The sequence below is a fragment of the Panicum virgatum genome, chromosome 9K, assembly GCF_016808335.1.
Source record: "Panicum virgatum strain AP13 chromosome 9K, P.virgatum_v5, whole genome shotgun sequence".
In the NCBI taxonomy this organism is placed as follows: domain Eukaryota; kingdom Viridiplantae; phylum Streptophyta; class Magnoliopsida; order Poales; family Poaceae; genus Panicum; species Panicum virgatum.
The window spans coordinates 28,580,418-28,596,492 of record NC_053144.1 but is presented as its reverse complement, the minus strand read 5'-3'; positions in this window follow the sequence as shown (position 1 = coordinate 28,596,492).

The window sequence follows — 16,075 nt, the reverse complement described above, 5'->3', positions numbered from 1 at the left end:
AGCGGGGAGGTGGCCCAAAGCTGGGGCGCGATGGAGTGGGGCGTGGCGGCGATGCCCGATGGGCTCGGTGGGCCCGTGATAGGCTCGGCGGGCCTGCGGGCTTTTTGTTTTTGTTTTATTTTTTTCAATTAACTGAGGTGTGCAGTTGTTGATGCTCACTAACGACCATTTCCAGGCATCAACTTGATCAGAAAATCATGAGAGTTTGCATTTCTTACATGCATCTTTATCCAATAAAGTCCCTAAACCACACTTCACCTTCTAGAAAATGCAAGTTGTGTTTTTGAGCTAATATGCAGGTTGCAAGCACACTTTAGCCTGGCATAAAATCACAGAAAATATCAGAGTACCAATTTAGGCTCAAATGGACCAAAAGTGGCTCAAGAACCCAGCTTAGACAAGCCAAGACGGACTAAGACCAACGTGGACTAGACAAGGTGGTCCAGGATAGCCTACTGGACGAAGCTGGGGGCAGTTGGTGCCCCTGGGTCGTCGGCCGACCACCCTAGTCGGTCGACTAGGCCTGTGGGCCTCACTGCCTCAGCAAAGCCACGTGTCGCCTCCTTGTGGCAAGGGTCGGTTGCAAGGGTCTCCCCCCGTGTCTCCCTCCTATAAATACAGGGGGTAGAGAATGAACACACACACACACACACACACACACACACACACACACCACACACACCACACTCACCTCTCTCAAGCTCATCTTGCATAGTCTTTAGGCCTAGTGGAGTTTAGGAGAAGTCTAGGAGTCATCGAGTCACCGGAGTTGCTCGGGAGTTCTGTTATAGGTTCATCCCTAGTTCTTTCTTGTAATATTCGGTCATTTGTAATAGAATTAGACTATGGTTACCGATATCTGCTCGAAGTATGTTCTGAGTTATCGGATATATGCTTCTTGATCTGGTTGCGATATTATTCAATGCTTGCATTGCATGATCGCCCTATGCTTGCGATGGTTAACATATCGGCCATAGAACTCTATCAACTGCTCCAGTATTTATATGTTTGCTCTAGTGTGATGTCTGTCCATCCGGAGGGTAGGGGCTCCGCGCGGGATGCTACAGTATCGCTTACTAGTGTAGACATGGTGTCTAGATTAGCTACGAGTTGCTGGATGTCAAATATACTCACGGTTTGTAGAGGTTGTCGGCAGGTGGTGACAGCACTGTTCGAGCCCTAGTAATCCTCCATGTTTGGTATGGGGGGTAGGAGGTGCATAAAGCTGCCGGGGTGTACGGGCTCCTCCCGTTACTTCGATAGTGGTCTCCCTGTTGTGTAGTTTAATCTCTTACGATCTAACCATAAGATAGCATAGATATAGCTAGCCTAGCACAGTTGACTCGAGCTCTAACTTCTGCCTTGCTCCCGGCCTATAGCATCTTTCTTTTATTTATCTTGAGGGTAGTTGTGTGTGTGTCACACTACCTCCAACCATGTTATATATCTTACCCCTATTTATGCAAGAGAATATCCATTCTAGATAAAGTTCATCGACTAGCCTATATCTCTTCATTCACTGTCTTCCCTGCGGAAATATAAGTGACACCCCGGTATACTCCCGGGTAAAATGCTATAGCAGTATTCCGTGCGCTTATGGATTAATTCGTGGTTCATGAAATACCTGCTACCCTAAATTGGCATCTGCGGGCGTCGTCGCTATTTCCCGGTGGTGACGCTGGTAGGCGCCAACAGTAGCAAAAACCGCCTTGGCAAATCAACTATTAACCGCAACCCTATGACCGAGGCGGTTGGTGTTGACATCCTCGGAAAATAGTTTTTGGCCGCCTCGAAAATAGTTATTGTAGTAGTGACTCAGCCAAGAACTCATTCTTATTTTCCTGTTGTGCAGCTTCATAAACATTCAGGAAATTCCATCTGACTTTTTGTTGTTTATCCCAAAGATTGAGTTGTAACATATACTTTCCTTCCTTTAAAGAACCCACATCCAAAGAGGTAACATCTATTCCACACAACAAACCACCAGACTTTCCCCTCGAGGGAATCTATTTCCACATGTAGTTATGGTCTGGATCAAAATTTCTCAAGACATTATCTGCAATGTCCTCTTTCATGGTGATGGGGGTACGGACCTAGGGTCCCCCAACAAACGTGCTTCCGCCGGAAGCTAGGCCGACCGACCGGCCGAAAAAGGGCCCAAGTGAACGGCGATGAATGGGCATGGCCCATCCGGCTCCCGACCACCCCATAGGAGAAAGGGACACGTGGCAGCCGCCCAACCAAAGATGCAGGCGCGGGCTCACTACGTACCAAGCCGGCCGGACTGTGCTCTCCAAGGAGCGACTCCGACCGAGGGCGTGTTGGCCAAGCCAGCCCCATTCCACCGTATGCGCCGTCCACTCCCGCTGAACGCATTCGTGCGCCTGAACAGGACCCCCTGACGGGTCACAGTGTAAACTGTGCCACCTGCCCATACCCGCGGCATAAGATGGGGGAGGGGGCGTCAACTCGTCCACCCCGCACACCGTCATCATGACCGCGTTGACACCGCTTCATTCACGCAGGGTGACGGTGATAGGGCGAGGCTGCCTGACATCGACTGAGCGCCCATCAGTAGGCGTGTCGCGCCTAGGTCAAAGCCCTCGCAGGGAAGGACGTGCAGAGATGGTATGGACGGATAGATGACGAGACGACCGCCAAGCCCCGACCGAGCGAGGAGACTATCCCGACCGACCGGGACGGGACGGGAGTGCGAAGACCTGTTGCCCAAGAAAACTGATCGGGAGGACTGCCTCCACTCACGACCGGTGGAGCAGGGCCCACCGAATGACAAGAACGAAGAACCCTCTCCAGCGGGCAAGAAGAACACGCTAGAAATAGAGATATGAAAATAGGGGGTCCAACCTTGAAGTATAAAAGGGGGATCCCGCTCGCGTAGGAAAGAGATCGAACCATTCCTTCACTGCTTGAAGGCTTGTAAGCTCCCCTCTACAACTTTGAGCACCCAGGCTCGAGCAATAGAGAGAGAGAACCACCCCCCCATACTGGACGTAGGGCATTTTCAGCTCGAACCAGCCTAAATTCCTCGAGTCATTGTGTGCTAGACCATTCCGATCTAACGCGCAAGACACAAGCAATCAGGTAGTTTTGTAGTCACCCATTTCCGGTTGCGACACATGGTTTCTTGCAAGCCAATAAAATTGAATTTGTGTTCCAGAATGAGATTTCTCACAGAAGAGGGATTTCTTACGAAAGAGGAAACACTTTTTTTCTTGATGACCCTATAGTTCCAAATGACACCTCTCATGTTTTAACTTTTCATTTTTTTCTTTTTTGTGGGGCTCGGTTGGACCAGGGATTCCCTTGGTCTTCCCTGCCAAAAGTGGCCTTTCACAAGGAATTTTCTTGTTTTTACCTTTTTGCTTTCTAGGAGTAGAAATATACAACCTCTTGATAGAATTCATTTTCCTTTTTCGAGTCACATGAATGATGTCATCTATTTCAGATTCCTCTTCCTAGACCCACTTTAGGAGGTCAAATTCAACATGAGAATTTTCCTGAGTCAAAACCTCTCCAGCAATATTATCATAGACCTCAAAAAATTCACTCACATTTTCTTGTTTCTTGTACAATTCATTCGTGGCGACCTCCAATTTTTTTATTTGTTAATAGAATAAAAAAATACCAGAGTCTAAATTAACTCCCATTTTAATAGATTTTACAGGAATGATTTCATTATCTAAAGCAGAAAAACAATTAGAGAAGCAAGAGTTGTTACCTTCTATGTTTCTCTTCATAGCCAATTTCGGAACATTATCCTCAGAAGACTTCGGAATATCCTTCTAGAGCCTGTCACTCCTTCTCATCACAACCCTCTTATCTCTCAACATTTGGACAGGGTTAATGGCTATGGTGTGGTAAAGATGTTTACTAGATACATAATCATAACAATTATGAGATAAGGTGTAAACTTCTGATCATACAGGGGTAAGTGATAATAAAGATAATCGAGGGTAATGTGACACATATAGATCAACCAACTCTCATGAATAAAGAATAAACAAATACACCTAAGGTTAGTGGGAGCATAGGCAAACAAGATCCTAGTATACTATTCATGTCAGCAGAGAAGCTATGTTAGTCACATGCCTAGAGCTGCAGGTGCCGGGAAATTAGGGACATCGGGGAGAATGACCCATTCTGGAGAACATCCGGACCGTTTCATCTTTGCATGAACTCCTATACGAATACCCGAACGTCGGGGAGTACGCTAACCGAGAAGTAGCTTCCCAGTGGACCGACAGGGCTGTCACCACCTGCGGTCTACCCCAGCCAAACCGTGGAGCACCATCATATTCGAAGTATCGCACGTACCCGAGCCCCATGCTCGCATACGAGGTCACTACCCTAGCGCCCCCGGGTCCCCCACCCTTCGGATGGACAGGTAAGACGCTAAGACAAGCCCGAAAGCACAACGAACCGATATCCTTACCCAAATCATCTGGTCTAAGTAGGCAACTAATATAACTTGAATAAGAACATAACTTGGCTACACAGGCTAAGAACATAGCAAGATAACCAAGAACGAACTCTTTATGAATAGCATAACGATTGTCGGAATACAAAGCCATACCAGAGGCCGAGGATTGCTCGCCGACCCCGAGATGACTGGATTCGCTAAGGAAATGAAGTTCTAGCCTAGCTCTGTGGCAGAACCACTAGAATTAATCCAGTTAAAGTGCCCTAACCATCATCTACACGCAGGGCCGGCTCTATATTTTCAGAGGCCCTAGGGCGAACGAGAGATTATGGGCCCTTTAAGCTAAATACTTTTCATTTGTGATGGTAATTATGAGAAGATAAATTTTTTAATAATATGCATAATTCATGAAGAATAATGTCAATATTACAAACTAAGAGGATTGGAAAATTAAACTAATATTATGATGATATGAATTATGATTACCTCAAATAAGAACCAAACTCCAATGACTTCATGGATAATAATCCTTCTTTAGTTCTTTACAAAGAACTTTCTACGAGCATTTTGTGATGCAAAATCATTAAGGACAACATCAAGATCAATATTTTCCAGGACCTCCCTCTCAATGCAGCACATAGCCAAGGCATTCAATCTTTCTTGTAACATTGTTGACCTCAAACAATTTTTCAATATCTTCAATTTGGAGAAACTTCTTTTAGCTGAGGCTACAGTAACAGGTACAGTTAAGAGAATCCGATAGGCAATAGAGACATTTGGATAACAATCTGCAGCTGTAACAAACAGAAGAATCTCTGTAGCTGACATCAATTTATCTGGCAAAGTGACTTGCAATACTTTCAGTTCAGAGAAAAAATCATCTAGGTCAACATCAGATGAGTTATCATGAGTATATAGATCTGCGAAAGTAGTGCAACACTTCCATAGATCATTATCATCTAAGGACTTCAGATTTTCTGAGTTGAATAAGAAACCAAACACCTTTTCAAATGTCTTCAGCTGCTCAAATCGACAATTCAGCGAAGCAATCGCAGAATCATCAATGACTAGAAAGTACTCAACTCTGAATGATTCCATAGCTGATCGTTGTAGTTCTTCATCTTGATCATTTATTTCATCAAATTGCCTCTTCCTTTTTCCTTGACGCTTTATAGGAAATGTTGGCTCTATATCCATATCAGATGCAATAGCTTTAGCAATCTCAATACTAGAATCAAAGCCTTCATTTCTGAACTTTTGAAAATATGAGATGACCCCTTCAATTTGTTTGAGAGTGGTATCTGGGCTCACAATCTTAGATTGCAACTTTTTGCTTACCATATTTATAGAAAATAAAATATCATTCCAAATAACCATACCAGCTATGACTTCAAAAGTCCCAAGTGCACTAAACAAAGATTGAGCATCACTTACTGCTGCTGGATCATCGATAGAAACCTTCTGCACTTCCTGCAAAGCTTTTCTTATTTGTGCAGTTTGGTACCTAATAGGTTGCACACTCTTTATTCGACTCTCCCAACGAGTATTAGATAAAGGTTTGACAGTAAGCTTTGGAACATTGTCAAGCAATATCTTCCACCTTTTGGTAGAACGTGCAAATAATATATATATCCGTTGTATAATTCCAAAGAATGAGACAGCTTGTCTGCAAGATTTCGCCATATCATAAAGAGTGAGATTCAGACTATGACATGCACATGGCATATATAATGATTTAGGGTTAATTTCCAGCAAGCGCTTCTGAACACCTTTGTTGTGTCCCTTCATATTGGAACCATTATCATAGCCTTGACCTCTCACATCAGCAACATTCAAATGATTATTGGCCAATGCATCCAACAATACATTAAAAAGTCCCTCACCAGATGTGTCATCAACCTTCAAGAAATCTAGGAAAAACTCCTCCACTCTCGGAATTGTACTTGACATATTGATCCTCGGAAGGCTAACTTATTTTTTGCAAGAAACTTGACAGCAGCAACTATTCTTACCAAAACCTGCCCCCAACACTCCTTTTCCCTTTCAATTTCCCGTTGCATCTCATCATCAATTGTTTTATTTTCCCTTAACCTCTGTCTCAGTTCATTCCATGTATTCATGTTTGTCAAATGCTCCAAACTACTCTCATGTAGTTTCAGTCTCTCACTGAGATGCTTCCAATCATTCAGCCCTTCAGATGCCAAAAAAGACTTGCTTTGATTTGATTTGAACAACTTGCAACAAAAACAATAAACTTTGTCCACATCTTTAGAGTAGACCAACCACTTTCTATCAACAAACTCACCATTATTTAACTTTTTGGAGTAGTAAGCATATGAAAAATGCTTGTTGAACTTATCAACAGGAAACTCCAGATCCAATTGTCTAATAGGCCACTTCTCAATTAGTATATCTCTTTTGCAATTATCAAGACTTTCCCACATTCTTGGATCATAGATATCTGGAAGAGTACTTTCTAGGTCTTCACCATTAGGAGTTGGGATATCAACTGAAGGCTGCTGCAAATTTTATTCCTCTGCACTGTCTTCATTTAAATTCTGCTCCCCAATAGCATCCTCATTGTCATAGACATCAACTTCTGAATTTAAATTATGATCAAGCTCCTGTCCTTGATCAAGATCCAGTCCATGAACTTCGGTTCCATCAACTCTAGCATTATTTGAAGCAGGAAAAAACTTGTGTATTGCTCCCCTTTGTGATTCAATAAACTGTTCATCCCGTTTCCTTTTTTCTTTTCTCAGCACCAGACAAATGCTTCTTTGGCAACATACTAGGCTAGACCTAAAATTATAGAGCATAACTGAAATTAATTACTGAAATTTAGACATCTAGAATTAAGATTAGAGAAGAATAGAAGATTACCTGTTGGTCCCTTGATGGCTTGATCAGATGATCCGCGGCACCCGGCAGACGGCCGGACGCCGCACGCCGATTGGTTGAAATGGGTGCGGGCAGCAGGGCAGGGCGGCAGGCGGACCAGACCCAGATGGCGTCGGCCGTCGGCGGTCGGCCGTTGGCGGTCGGCGGTAGGGGCTAGGGCGCCAGCGCCAGGCGGAAGTCGAGCGGTCGGCGAAAGCAGGAGGCGAAGGTGATCAATCAGGCGAACGGACGGCGAACCAACGCGGCTGTAGCGGCAAGGCGTGTGGCGTCCGTTCCACTTCTGGCCTTCTGGGTGGCTGGGCCTGTGCAGAGCACTCCTGGACGGCTGGGCTGGGCCTGTGGCTGTGCGGATTTGGGCCAAATTTATATATATAGTGATGTATTCTTATTTGATGGGCCCCCTCACTTCTTGGGCCCTAGACCGGCTCACTCGCCACCCTGGGCCAAAGCCGGGCCTGTCTACACGCACTTCAACAGAGTAATCTGACAGTCTGTCGGGTAAGATCCCGATAACACCACTGTATTTCGGATCGAAATAACATACCTCACTCGAAGGTGAGTCCAGAGATTACAATAACCATAAATTTTATACCAACTTTAATAGTAAATGTTATTATAAACTGAGTTTGAGAATTTAGATAGGGTACTTCAGCAGTTTGAAAGTAGATAAGTTCTTAAGAGTTTATAAATAGCGGAAAAGAAAAAGATAACTAGCGTCGATATATGACATCATTATGAAGTCCGTACATGACGTCAATCTCACCAAGTATTCCAAGAGTTACCTGAAAACAAAGTTAGAAGCAAGACTGAGTATACTAATACTCAGCAAGACTTACCCGACTAAGGGTATAACATCACTTTAACTAGACATGTAAGGTTTGTGAAGGCTCTGGGTTTTCTTTTGCTGAAAAGCAACAAAGAGTAGGTCCTTACTTTCAAATTTTAGCTTTTAGATTCTAGTTGGATTAACCAGTCTAGGTAAGCACCTATCTACACAAACATGGTAGAAGATATATTTGCATTCAACCATATTATGAATCATAAATGTTCCACTTCTTACTCTATGTGGCAAAGGGATCAAGTAGTCTCAATTTCCGCGAGAAACGGATGATTCTGAATCGAATTTCCACCTTACAAGGATAAACCTAGCACACACGCTTGGAGCACTGACGAGTCACTCTGAAGCAACCGTTTGCTTCTCATTCCGGTTCATGGACAGAGCCACTCTCCCCGACTACAGTGAGCCCGACCCTCTCTGCAGCCGTGGTTGTTTTTGTGTTGCACAACATAACTTATCTTTCATTTTATTTTCTTTCCTACCTCTAAGAGAGAGTGGAAGGTATGTCCATTTGCTGGCCCGAGGAGTTACTAGGCTTGCCGCTTACCCATAACTCACGGCATGTGGCTAGTATTTTCAAACCATTAACCAACACTACCACACACTGCGGCCTTATCAAATTTTATCAACACAGACGGATTTCAAGATGAAGCTGATAACCAAATCCGTCCATGGTCCTTATAGTGATTGCAGAAAGTAAACAATCAATTCTTATGAAGCTCGCGAGTGACAGGCAATCACTTGACTTTTACCGGTCCTATTAGCATATCATCTATGCGAACTCTGTTTCTAGTGTTCAATCAATAGGTACCTAGAATTATGCATCTAAGGTTTTCAATCAACTCCAATAACTTAAATGCACAAGTAAATAAATTGTATAATTTCAAAATAATAGGATTATGCACCGGGGCTTGGCTTTAATGATGTCTATAGAGTCAGTAAGCGTTAGCTCTTCCGAATTGAAGTTTGGGACTTCAGGTAATTTCGTAACGTTGGTTTGAACTTCATGCAGTTCACTCTCGGACTTCGGATTCATGTTCAGGTCTTCGTTATCTTCTGTAATGTTGACTTGGACTTCAGAAGTATCCTCGTTTGGTTCCTGGATAAGTTCGTATGTTCCGTTGACTAGCGATATCGTTTCTATATGCAATGCAGTACTCGAAATTAGTGAAGTGCTTAAGTATAGCTTTCCTTCACTAAAAACTTATTATCCAATAAGGTAAATATTTAAGATTAAACTTAAAAGTGTTACTTTACTGGGCAATCGTTTATAGAGTAAAAGTAAACATAACAAACCCCATAAAATAAAAAAACTAGTTACATTAAGTAACATGGTTTGAATACAAAAGAAAGAAAGGTAATTCTATTCAGGAACATGGGGTAGGTTGAATTTAAATCTAGAATTTGAATTCAAAAGAATTCAACAACTAGGGTTCAAACATCAAACATCAAATATCAACTCAAGGTTTCAAAGAAAAGATTGTATGTAAATCAAGCTTAAACATGGAGCTTATTCTAACAAAAATAGAAACAACACTAGCATGCATGACTTAACCCTAGAACACAAGAATAAATCAAAAATTCAAGCTAGACAGAGCTACTATTACTGCAAAAATTACCAAAGCTTACACATGGCTAGTAGAGGCTGACATAAAAATTTCAGCTACAGAAACTAACAGGAACAAGCCTCACAAAATGATCATGAATCAAGCATCATATATCAAAATATTTAAGAACTCATGTTAGATGTTAGTACTGGGTCTATAAAATTTATACAATCCTACTCATGGCATGGATAACACATGGTTCAAAGATCACAAACAACACAGTATTGGAACATGAGGTATAAATAAAGCATGAATTTCCAAATATTTAAATTAAAACACATGAAATAATAAGAAAAGTCAAGCATTAAAGTCACAATTTTTGCACAAGACTATACATGGCAAAAGGATTCTAAGTTCCAAAAATCAAGTATAACAAGACAATGGTTAAAAATATATAAATAAATTACTCATTTGCAAACAATTAAATTAGAGCACACAACATAAAGTTTCATGCAAACTTTAGTAACCAAATTTATAAAGCTAGACAACACGAGTACAACAAAATTTATTTGGTATTTTTCTTTATTTTTCTAGGATTTTTTAAAGTTTACAAGCAAAACATAAAAAGAGGCTAGATTTTTTGCAGAAAGGACCCTAGAAGTTTTTAAAACCTTGCAATCGGGTCCCTATGGCCATGGCCGGCGTGGGAAGCTCGACTCCGGCCAAATTCTGGCAAGGAAGGGCCATGAGAGCAAGAGGAGGCTTGGGGAAAAATGGTGAGGGGAGTCATGCGCACCTTTTGGTGGCTTGGGTAGGGTGCGGGATGACCTGTGGTGGCAGCGCCACGGGGACAGACGGGTCACGACGGCGCTCTGCTGTGGCGGCGGCGTTCTGGCGGGATAGGGAGAGGATGGCTGGGTTTGGGGGCTTCAGGGTGAGGAGGGCAAGCTTCTGGGGTACTCAATTTGGGCGAGACTGGGGTGGAAGGCATGTTCCGCGGCGAGCTTAGAGCTCGGCGGCCATGGCGGGCAGGGTGGTGGTGTGTGGTGAAGGGAATGGCCGGTGGGGCAATTTATAGGCTGGGCCGAGAGAGGATGAGGGAGCAGAAGGGGAGATCAGCGTCGCCGAGGCTGGGGGCACAATCCCGCAGCGGTGCTGGTTCTCTAGTGGGCGCCACGGCGAGCTGGCGCGGTGCGTGGCATGGCACATGCTCGAAGGGCCAGCAAGGGCAGTTGTGGTGGCGGCGGGAGCTTTAGGGTGACGCGTGGAGTGGTGGTCCGAGGCGGCGTGGCCAACTTGGGGCGAGGAACCGGCGGCGGCGGTGAATCAACGGCGGACGGCAGCGTCACTCTGTTTCCAACAGACCAAGGAAGAAGAAAGAGATTTCAGGGGTGGTTTGGTAATTTCCAAAATTCCAGGGGTCTAACTAAAAAACAAAATTTTCCGTTGATCTAGGGCTCAAATGAAAAAGTGTTCAACATGAAAGTTGTGTAACTTTTTATGATCTACAACTTTCCTGTTGTGCAAATTTTCACTAGATCAAAGTATTTGAAATTATTTTGAAATCCGCCAAATCTTTTAAAATGCAAAAGAACTCAACATAAGTTTTAAAATTGCAAGGGTAGCCTTTTGCAAAACTATTTTGTAAAAAGGACTTTGTATTTTTCCAAAATAAAAAAAATACCCTAGCTATAGAAATCATGGTTTAAATTTTTAAAACAACACAAAAAATTTACTTTTAACCCCTAAAACCTGGATTGTCACAAGCTCCACTACCCTAAAGAGTACAAGTCACAATGAGAGTGAGAGAGAGAGGCTTCTCCAAGTGGTGTGTGTGGTAAGAGTGGTGAGAGGCCCCTTATATAGCTAGGAGAGGTCGGTTCCCGCCATCTCTATACATGGAAACATTCCAAACCACCTTCAGGAGGATAGGATCGATCTTCCCGCCAAAGTGCACCTGGACTGGTGCTTGTCTAGGTTTGGCCGAACCACAGGTTCGGCCGACCCCCCCTCTACCGCCTCTGGCCACCGTCTTTCTCTGGGTCACTGCATGGTGGGTCCTCTTGTCAGGTAGTTGGTGCCGGGGCTTGGTTTGTCGGTTTGGTCTGTCTGGTGGGCCTCTTTTGCTTGTGTTACGCAGGACGCGATATTCTGTGACTTCATCTGGGTATTTTTCGTGTTTTCTTCTTATTCCGGATTTGTGCTCTTGGAATCAATAATTCTCCAAAACAACTATGGAGCTAGGTTAGGGATACAAATATGTTAGTAAGAGGCATGGTTTTCCTTCTCTTGTGAGTATAGTTGATGGTTATATTTTGCACTTAACGACCGTCAACAACACCCCCAAGCTAGCCTTTTTCTCGTCCCGAGCAAAACATGGCTGATGTTTGTTGATCTCTCAGATCGCTCGATGTGTATAATTCCTTTCCAAGGCTTTTTATTGAGCCTTTCTTCCTCACCTTATCTCAAATTGTTGTTTTTGCTGGAGCTGTAGGTATGGAGGATTTGAAGGCATACTTGCTTCTCATATTTTGCTAAGTCAAAGACCCGATCCAAAGCAGAAACAAGTCATAATCCTTGATAAAGATGTGCAAGTGTGTGGATATTTTTGGTTTATGAACTCCTTAGTATGAACCATCTCTCTTTCTTTCTTTTGGATATGGGCTATCTCTTTTCTCTTTTTTTTTTGACATGCCGAAGCATGTGGCATACCTTCTTTGGGTATGCTTCTTTTATTCTCACATTTGTTTTGACATGCCGAGGTATGTGGCATACCTTCTTTGGGTATGCATCTTTTATTTTTTCTTTTTGCATAGCCCCATATCCTTGATGCAATTTTCAGAGATAGGTGTCATACATAAGCATGGAGTTTTTATTTTATGGATGGATAAGTGGAGTGCTTGTTCCTAGTGTAGAAGCATAGCACATGGTGTGAACGTGTACGTGATCTTGATCTTGATCATGGGAGTATGAAATGAATCTCACTAAGGGTCACAACAATTTGACAAAGCTCAATGAGATAGCAAGTTGCATATGTGGATGGTTTGCAATGAGATCAACATATGACTTTGGATAGGAATTTTAAATCATCGAGGAACTTTATCATATTTTTGTGTTTTCAAAATGAAATACTCTAGATATCAAGCATCACATAGGAAAGATCATAGCAACTCTATTTAACCATATCATAGCTCACAACAATTTAGATTTGGATCATGCTTTTTACTACCCACAAATTTCAAGATTTAAGGTTTGAACTTAAAGCCAACGAACCCAAAACTAGGTAGAGCACAAAGTTGTAACTAAGCACATGAAGGAAATTAACAGAGCAACTATTCATCATTTCAACAAGGAAAACTCACACCATGCTTACTACACATATTAAAGCAAGGAAAATATTTTTGGTTTTTCTAAGTTTTGCAGATTTTTGGTTGATTTTAGTTATGTAAATTTTTATTTGGTTTTCATGCAAGATTTTGAAAGCGGTAAAAGATAGAGTTTGATACAAGTTACCTCTCGTGGGGGTCCTCCCCCAAGCTAGCTTCAGGCTCACTGCTGTTGGTTGGGGTTGAACCCAGCCCAACGGTAATAGGCCCTCCACTCCTCCTAGGTCTGCTGCTGTTGTCGCTCCAAGTTGTGGATCCTCTCGCCTATGTGTCGCTGCCAGTTCTGAGTTGCCTCGATGTGCTGGCCTAGCGATTCGTCAATGTTGGTGGTGCGCACGTTCATCTCACCCATCTGTCGAGTCAGAGTGGCAAAACCTCTGGACGAGGGTGAATGTCTAGCGGAGATCGGGGGTCCACTGGAACTGGAACTAGTGGACCGGCGCCCTTGGGCCTGCCGTGCCCACTCCTCTGTACTTGTGCTGTGCCATGACGAACCACCCGCCTCATGGTGGTATGAGGTTTGAGTATGCTGAGGCGGTGTTGGCGTTTCTTCCCTTCTGGTCCTGCTCCTTGTCATCCTGCCAGGTAAACCAGAAGCACTATGCCTACGGCCCCCTTCTCGTTGAACAAGAGGGATGGTTAGCAAACGGCAATTATACAAATGGAAGTCCGCATTAGGTAGCGAAATCTCATTTGTATAGCCCGTGAAGAGGAAAATCAAAGAGTCATTCGGGCCTTTCTTAAGTGTGTGACCTTGAATCAAATAAGACTCATCGATATACGCGCGGTCACCCTCAATGAAGGGAATGGAATTCCCTTCTAAGGCACCGACACGTGTAGCGATACGAGTAATCAATGAAGTACACTCAATAGGACCCGTCACCTTGAAATTCGAAAGTCATTGCTTAACCAAAGCTTGTGCGGGGGAGATTTCGATCTTGTTGATCATGGCATATAAAATGATCAACTCATCGTTGCGCACGGGTCGGACATCATCTCTTGGAAAGAGAGTGATGGCTAACCACTTGTGCATCAAACGAAGAGTTGGATTATGAATGTCATTGCACCAGGGTGCAAATTTGCCATGGACAACTTGACCCGAAATCTGCCACCAAAATTCATGACGATTAAAACCGCGGCAAGCTTGCTCAAGAGAAATCGGCCAGCATTTGTTGAAATCGAGGTGGCTAGCAAAAGTTTTCCAAGAAAGCAAATATTCCTTCCCGAAAAGTCGAAAATAAACCCCATTTTCCACCTCCCGAAGAGTGTAAAGAAATTGGATGGTGAGGATCCGAGAACTGTACTCCTCAACGGGAGCAAAGTTGCTCCATCCAATTGCTTGCCAAACATTAGCGAAGTCTTCGTACATACCAGTTTTGATGAGTAGTTCTGGATCGAAGGCTCGGGTGTGGATAAAGCTTCGGTCTTTGATGATGGCGTAGGCTTGTCGCTCACGAGCGTCGCGCAAGTCGAGGTAGGGAGCGTCATCTTCATCAATTTCCATGGCCTCGGCTTGCGGTTCGGCTTGCACCTCTTCATAATGTTCTTCTTGTTCGTCTTGTTCGTAATCCATCGTGGTCGGTGTTGGTGTAGGTTCGGGGGAATGACAAGAGCTTGACTCACCCCGTGAATGGGACGAGCCTAACCTCGTCACCTTCTTGATAGCTCCGGATATCTTCTGAGCTGCACCCTTCATACTTGCAACAAGAGTGAACAAGAACGAACGAGAACAACTTGATTCGGGTTAGTGAAATGAAAATGAAACTCTTATTCGAATGTTGTTCCTCCAAGTATGTAGGCAATCCTGCAGCAAAGAAATGAGAGGGAGAGTTTTCTTGCAATCAAACTTGAGCCAAAATCAGATGAAAACCTGAGAGCAAAGTTTGAGAGAGCTTGAGAGGGAGTGAGTGATTGAGAGTTGAGTGTGAGAGCTCAACACCCACCCCTCGGCCTCTATTTAAAGAGAGAATGGACGGGCACCGTTGGAAGGAGCTGGGCACAACGGCTACTAGCCGTTGGCAAAAGCTAGCAGCGAGCCGTTGCCAGGTGGGGTCAGCCGACCAAGGGGTTCAGCCGGCCCCCCTGTGGGCCCTCTAGCTGACAGCCAGGGCCAGGTGCTCCCCAACGGTAATAAACTTTGAACACTTGGGTGCCGGGCCAAACTTTGCCTCGAAAGATTTTCAAAAGTATTTTTCTTCAAAGGATTTCAATGCTCAGAAAATATTTTTTTGAATTTTTGTAAAAACAGAAAAGGTGCTAGAAAAGATTCTAGCATGCAATGGTGTTTGGAAAATTCAAATATGCAGTGGGAAAAAATTTCAAAGGTCAAAAAAAGTAAATTTGGCGGAAAATTAAATATGAGATAAGTACCGATTTACCTTCGGCAAGGGCTCGTCATTTTGAGTCTGACGAGTGGGACCTTTCTCCTGCATTGACTTACCATTGTTCGGCTCGTCTTGGAGAAGTGGACGAGGACGAACTCTCAACCTTACGCCACACCTTCCTTGATCATCTTCTTTTGGATCGGGTGGTCATAGGTTCTTCAGGCTGGGGTTCGGTCGAACCCCAGAGCACTTGCCCTTCACTGTCTTGTTGTATCATGAAGCGCTGCTCTTCCCTTTGCTTGAACTTGAAAAACATGTCCTCCTTTCCGACGCGGAAACGGATTTCTCCCTTTTTGATGTCGATACTTGCCTTGGCGGACCTTAGGAAGGATCGACCAAGTACGAGGTCGACTCCAAGGTCGCCTTCCATATCCATTACCACAAAATCGGCAATGATGAAGGAATCTCGTACTCGTACAAAGACGTGTTCGGCTATCCCTTCGGGATATCGAACTGTCGAATCTGCAAGCTTGGGCATTATGTTCACGCTTGCCCCCAGATCGCATAGACATTGCTCGAAGTGTTTGATGTAGATCGAGCAGCTGATTATGGGGACCCCTGTATCCTTTTGTACTGCT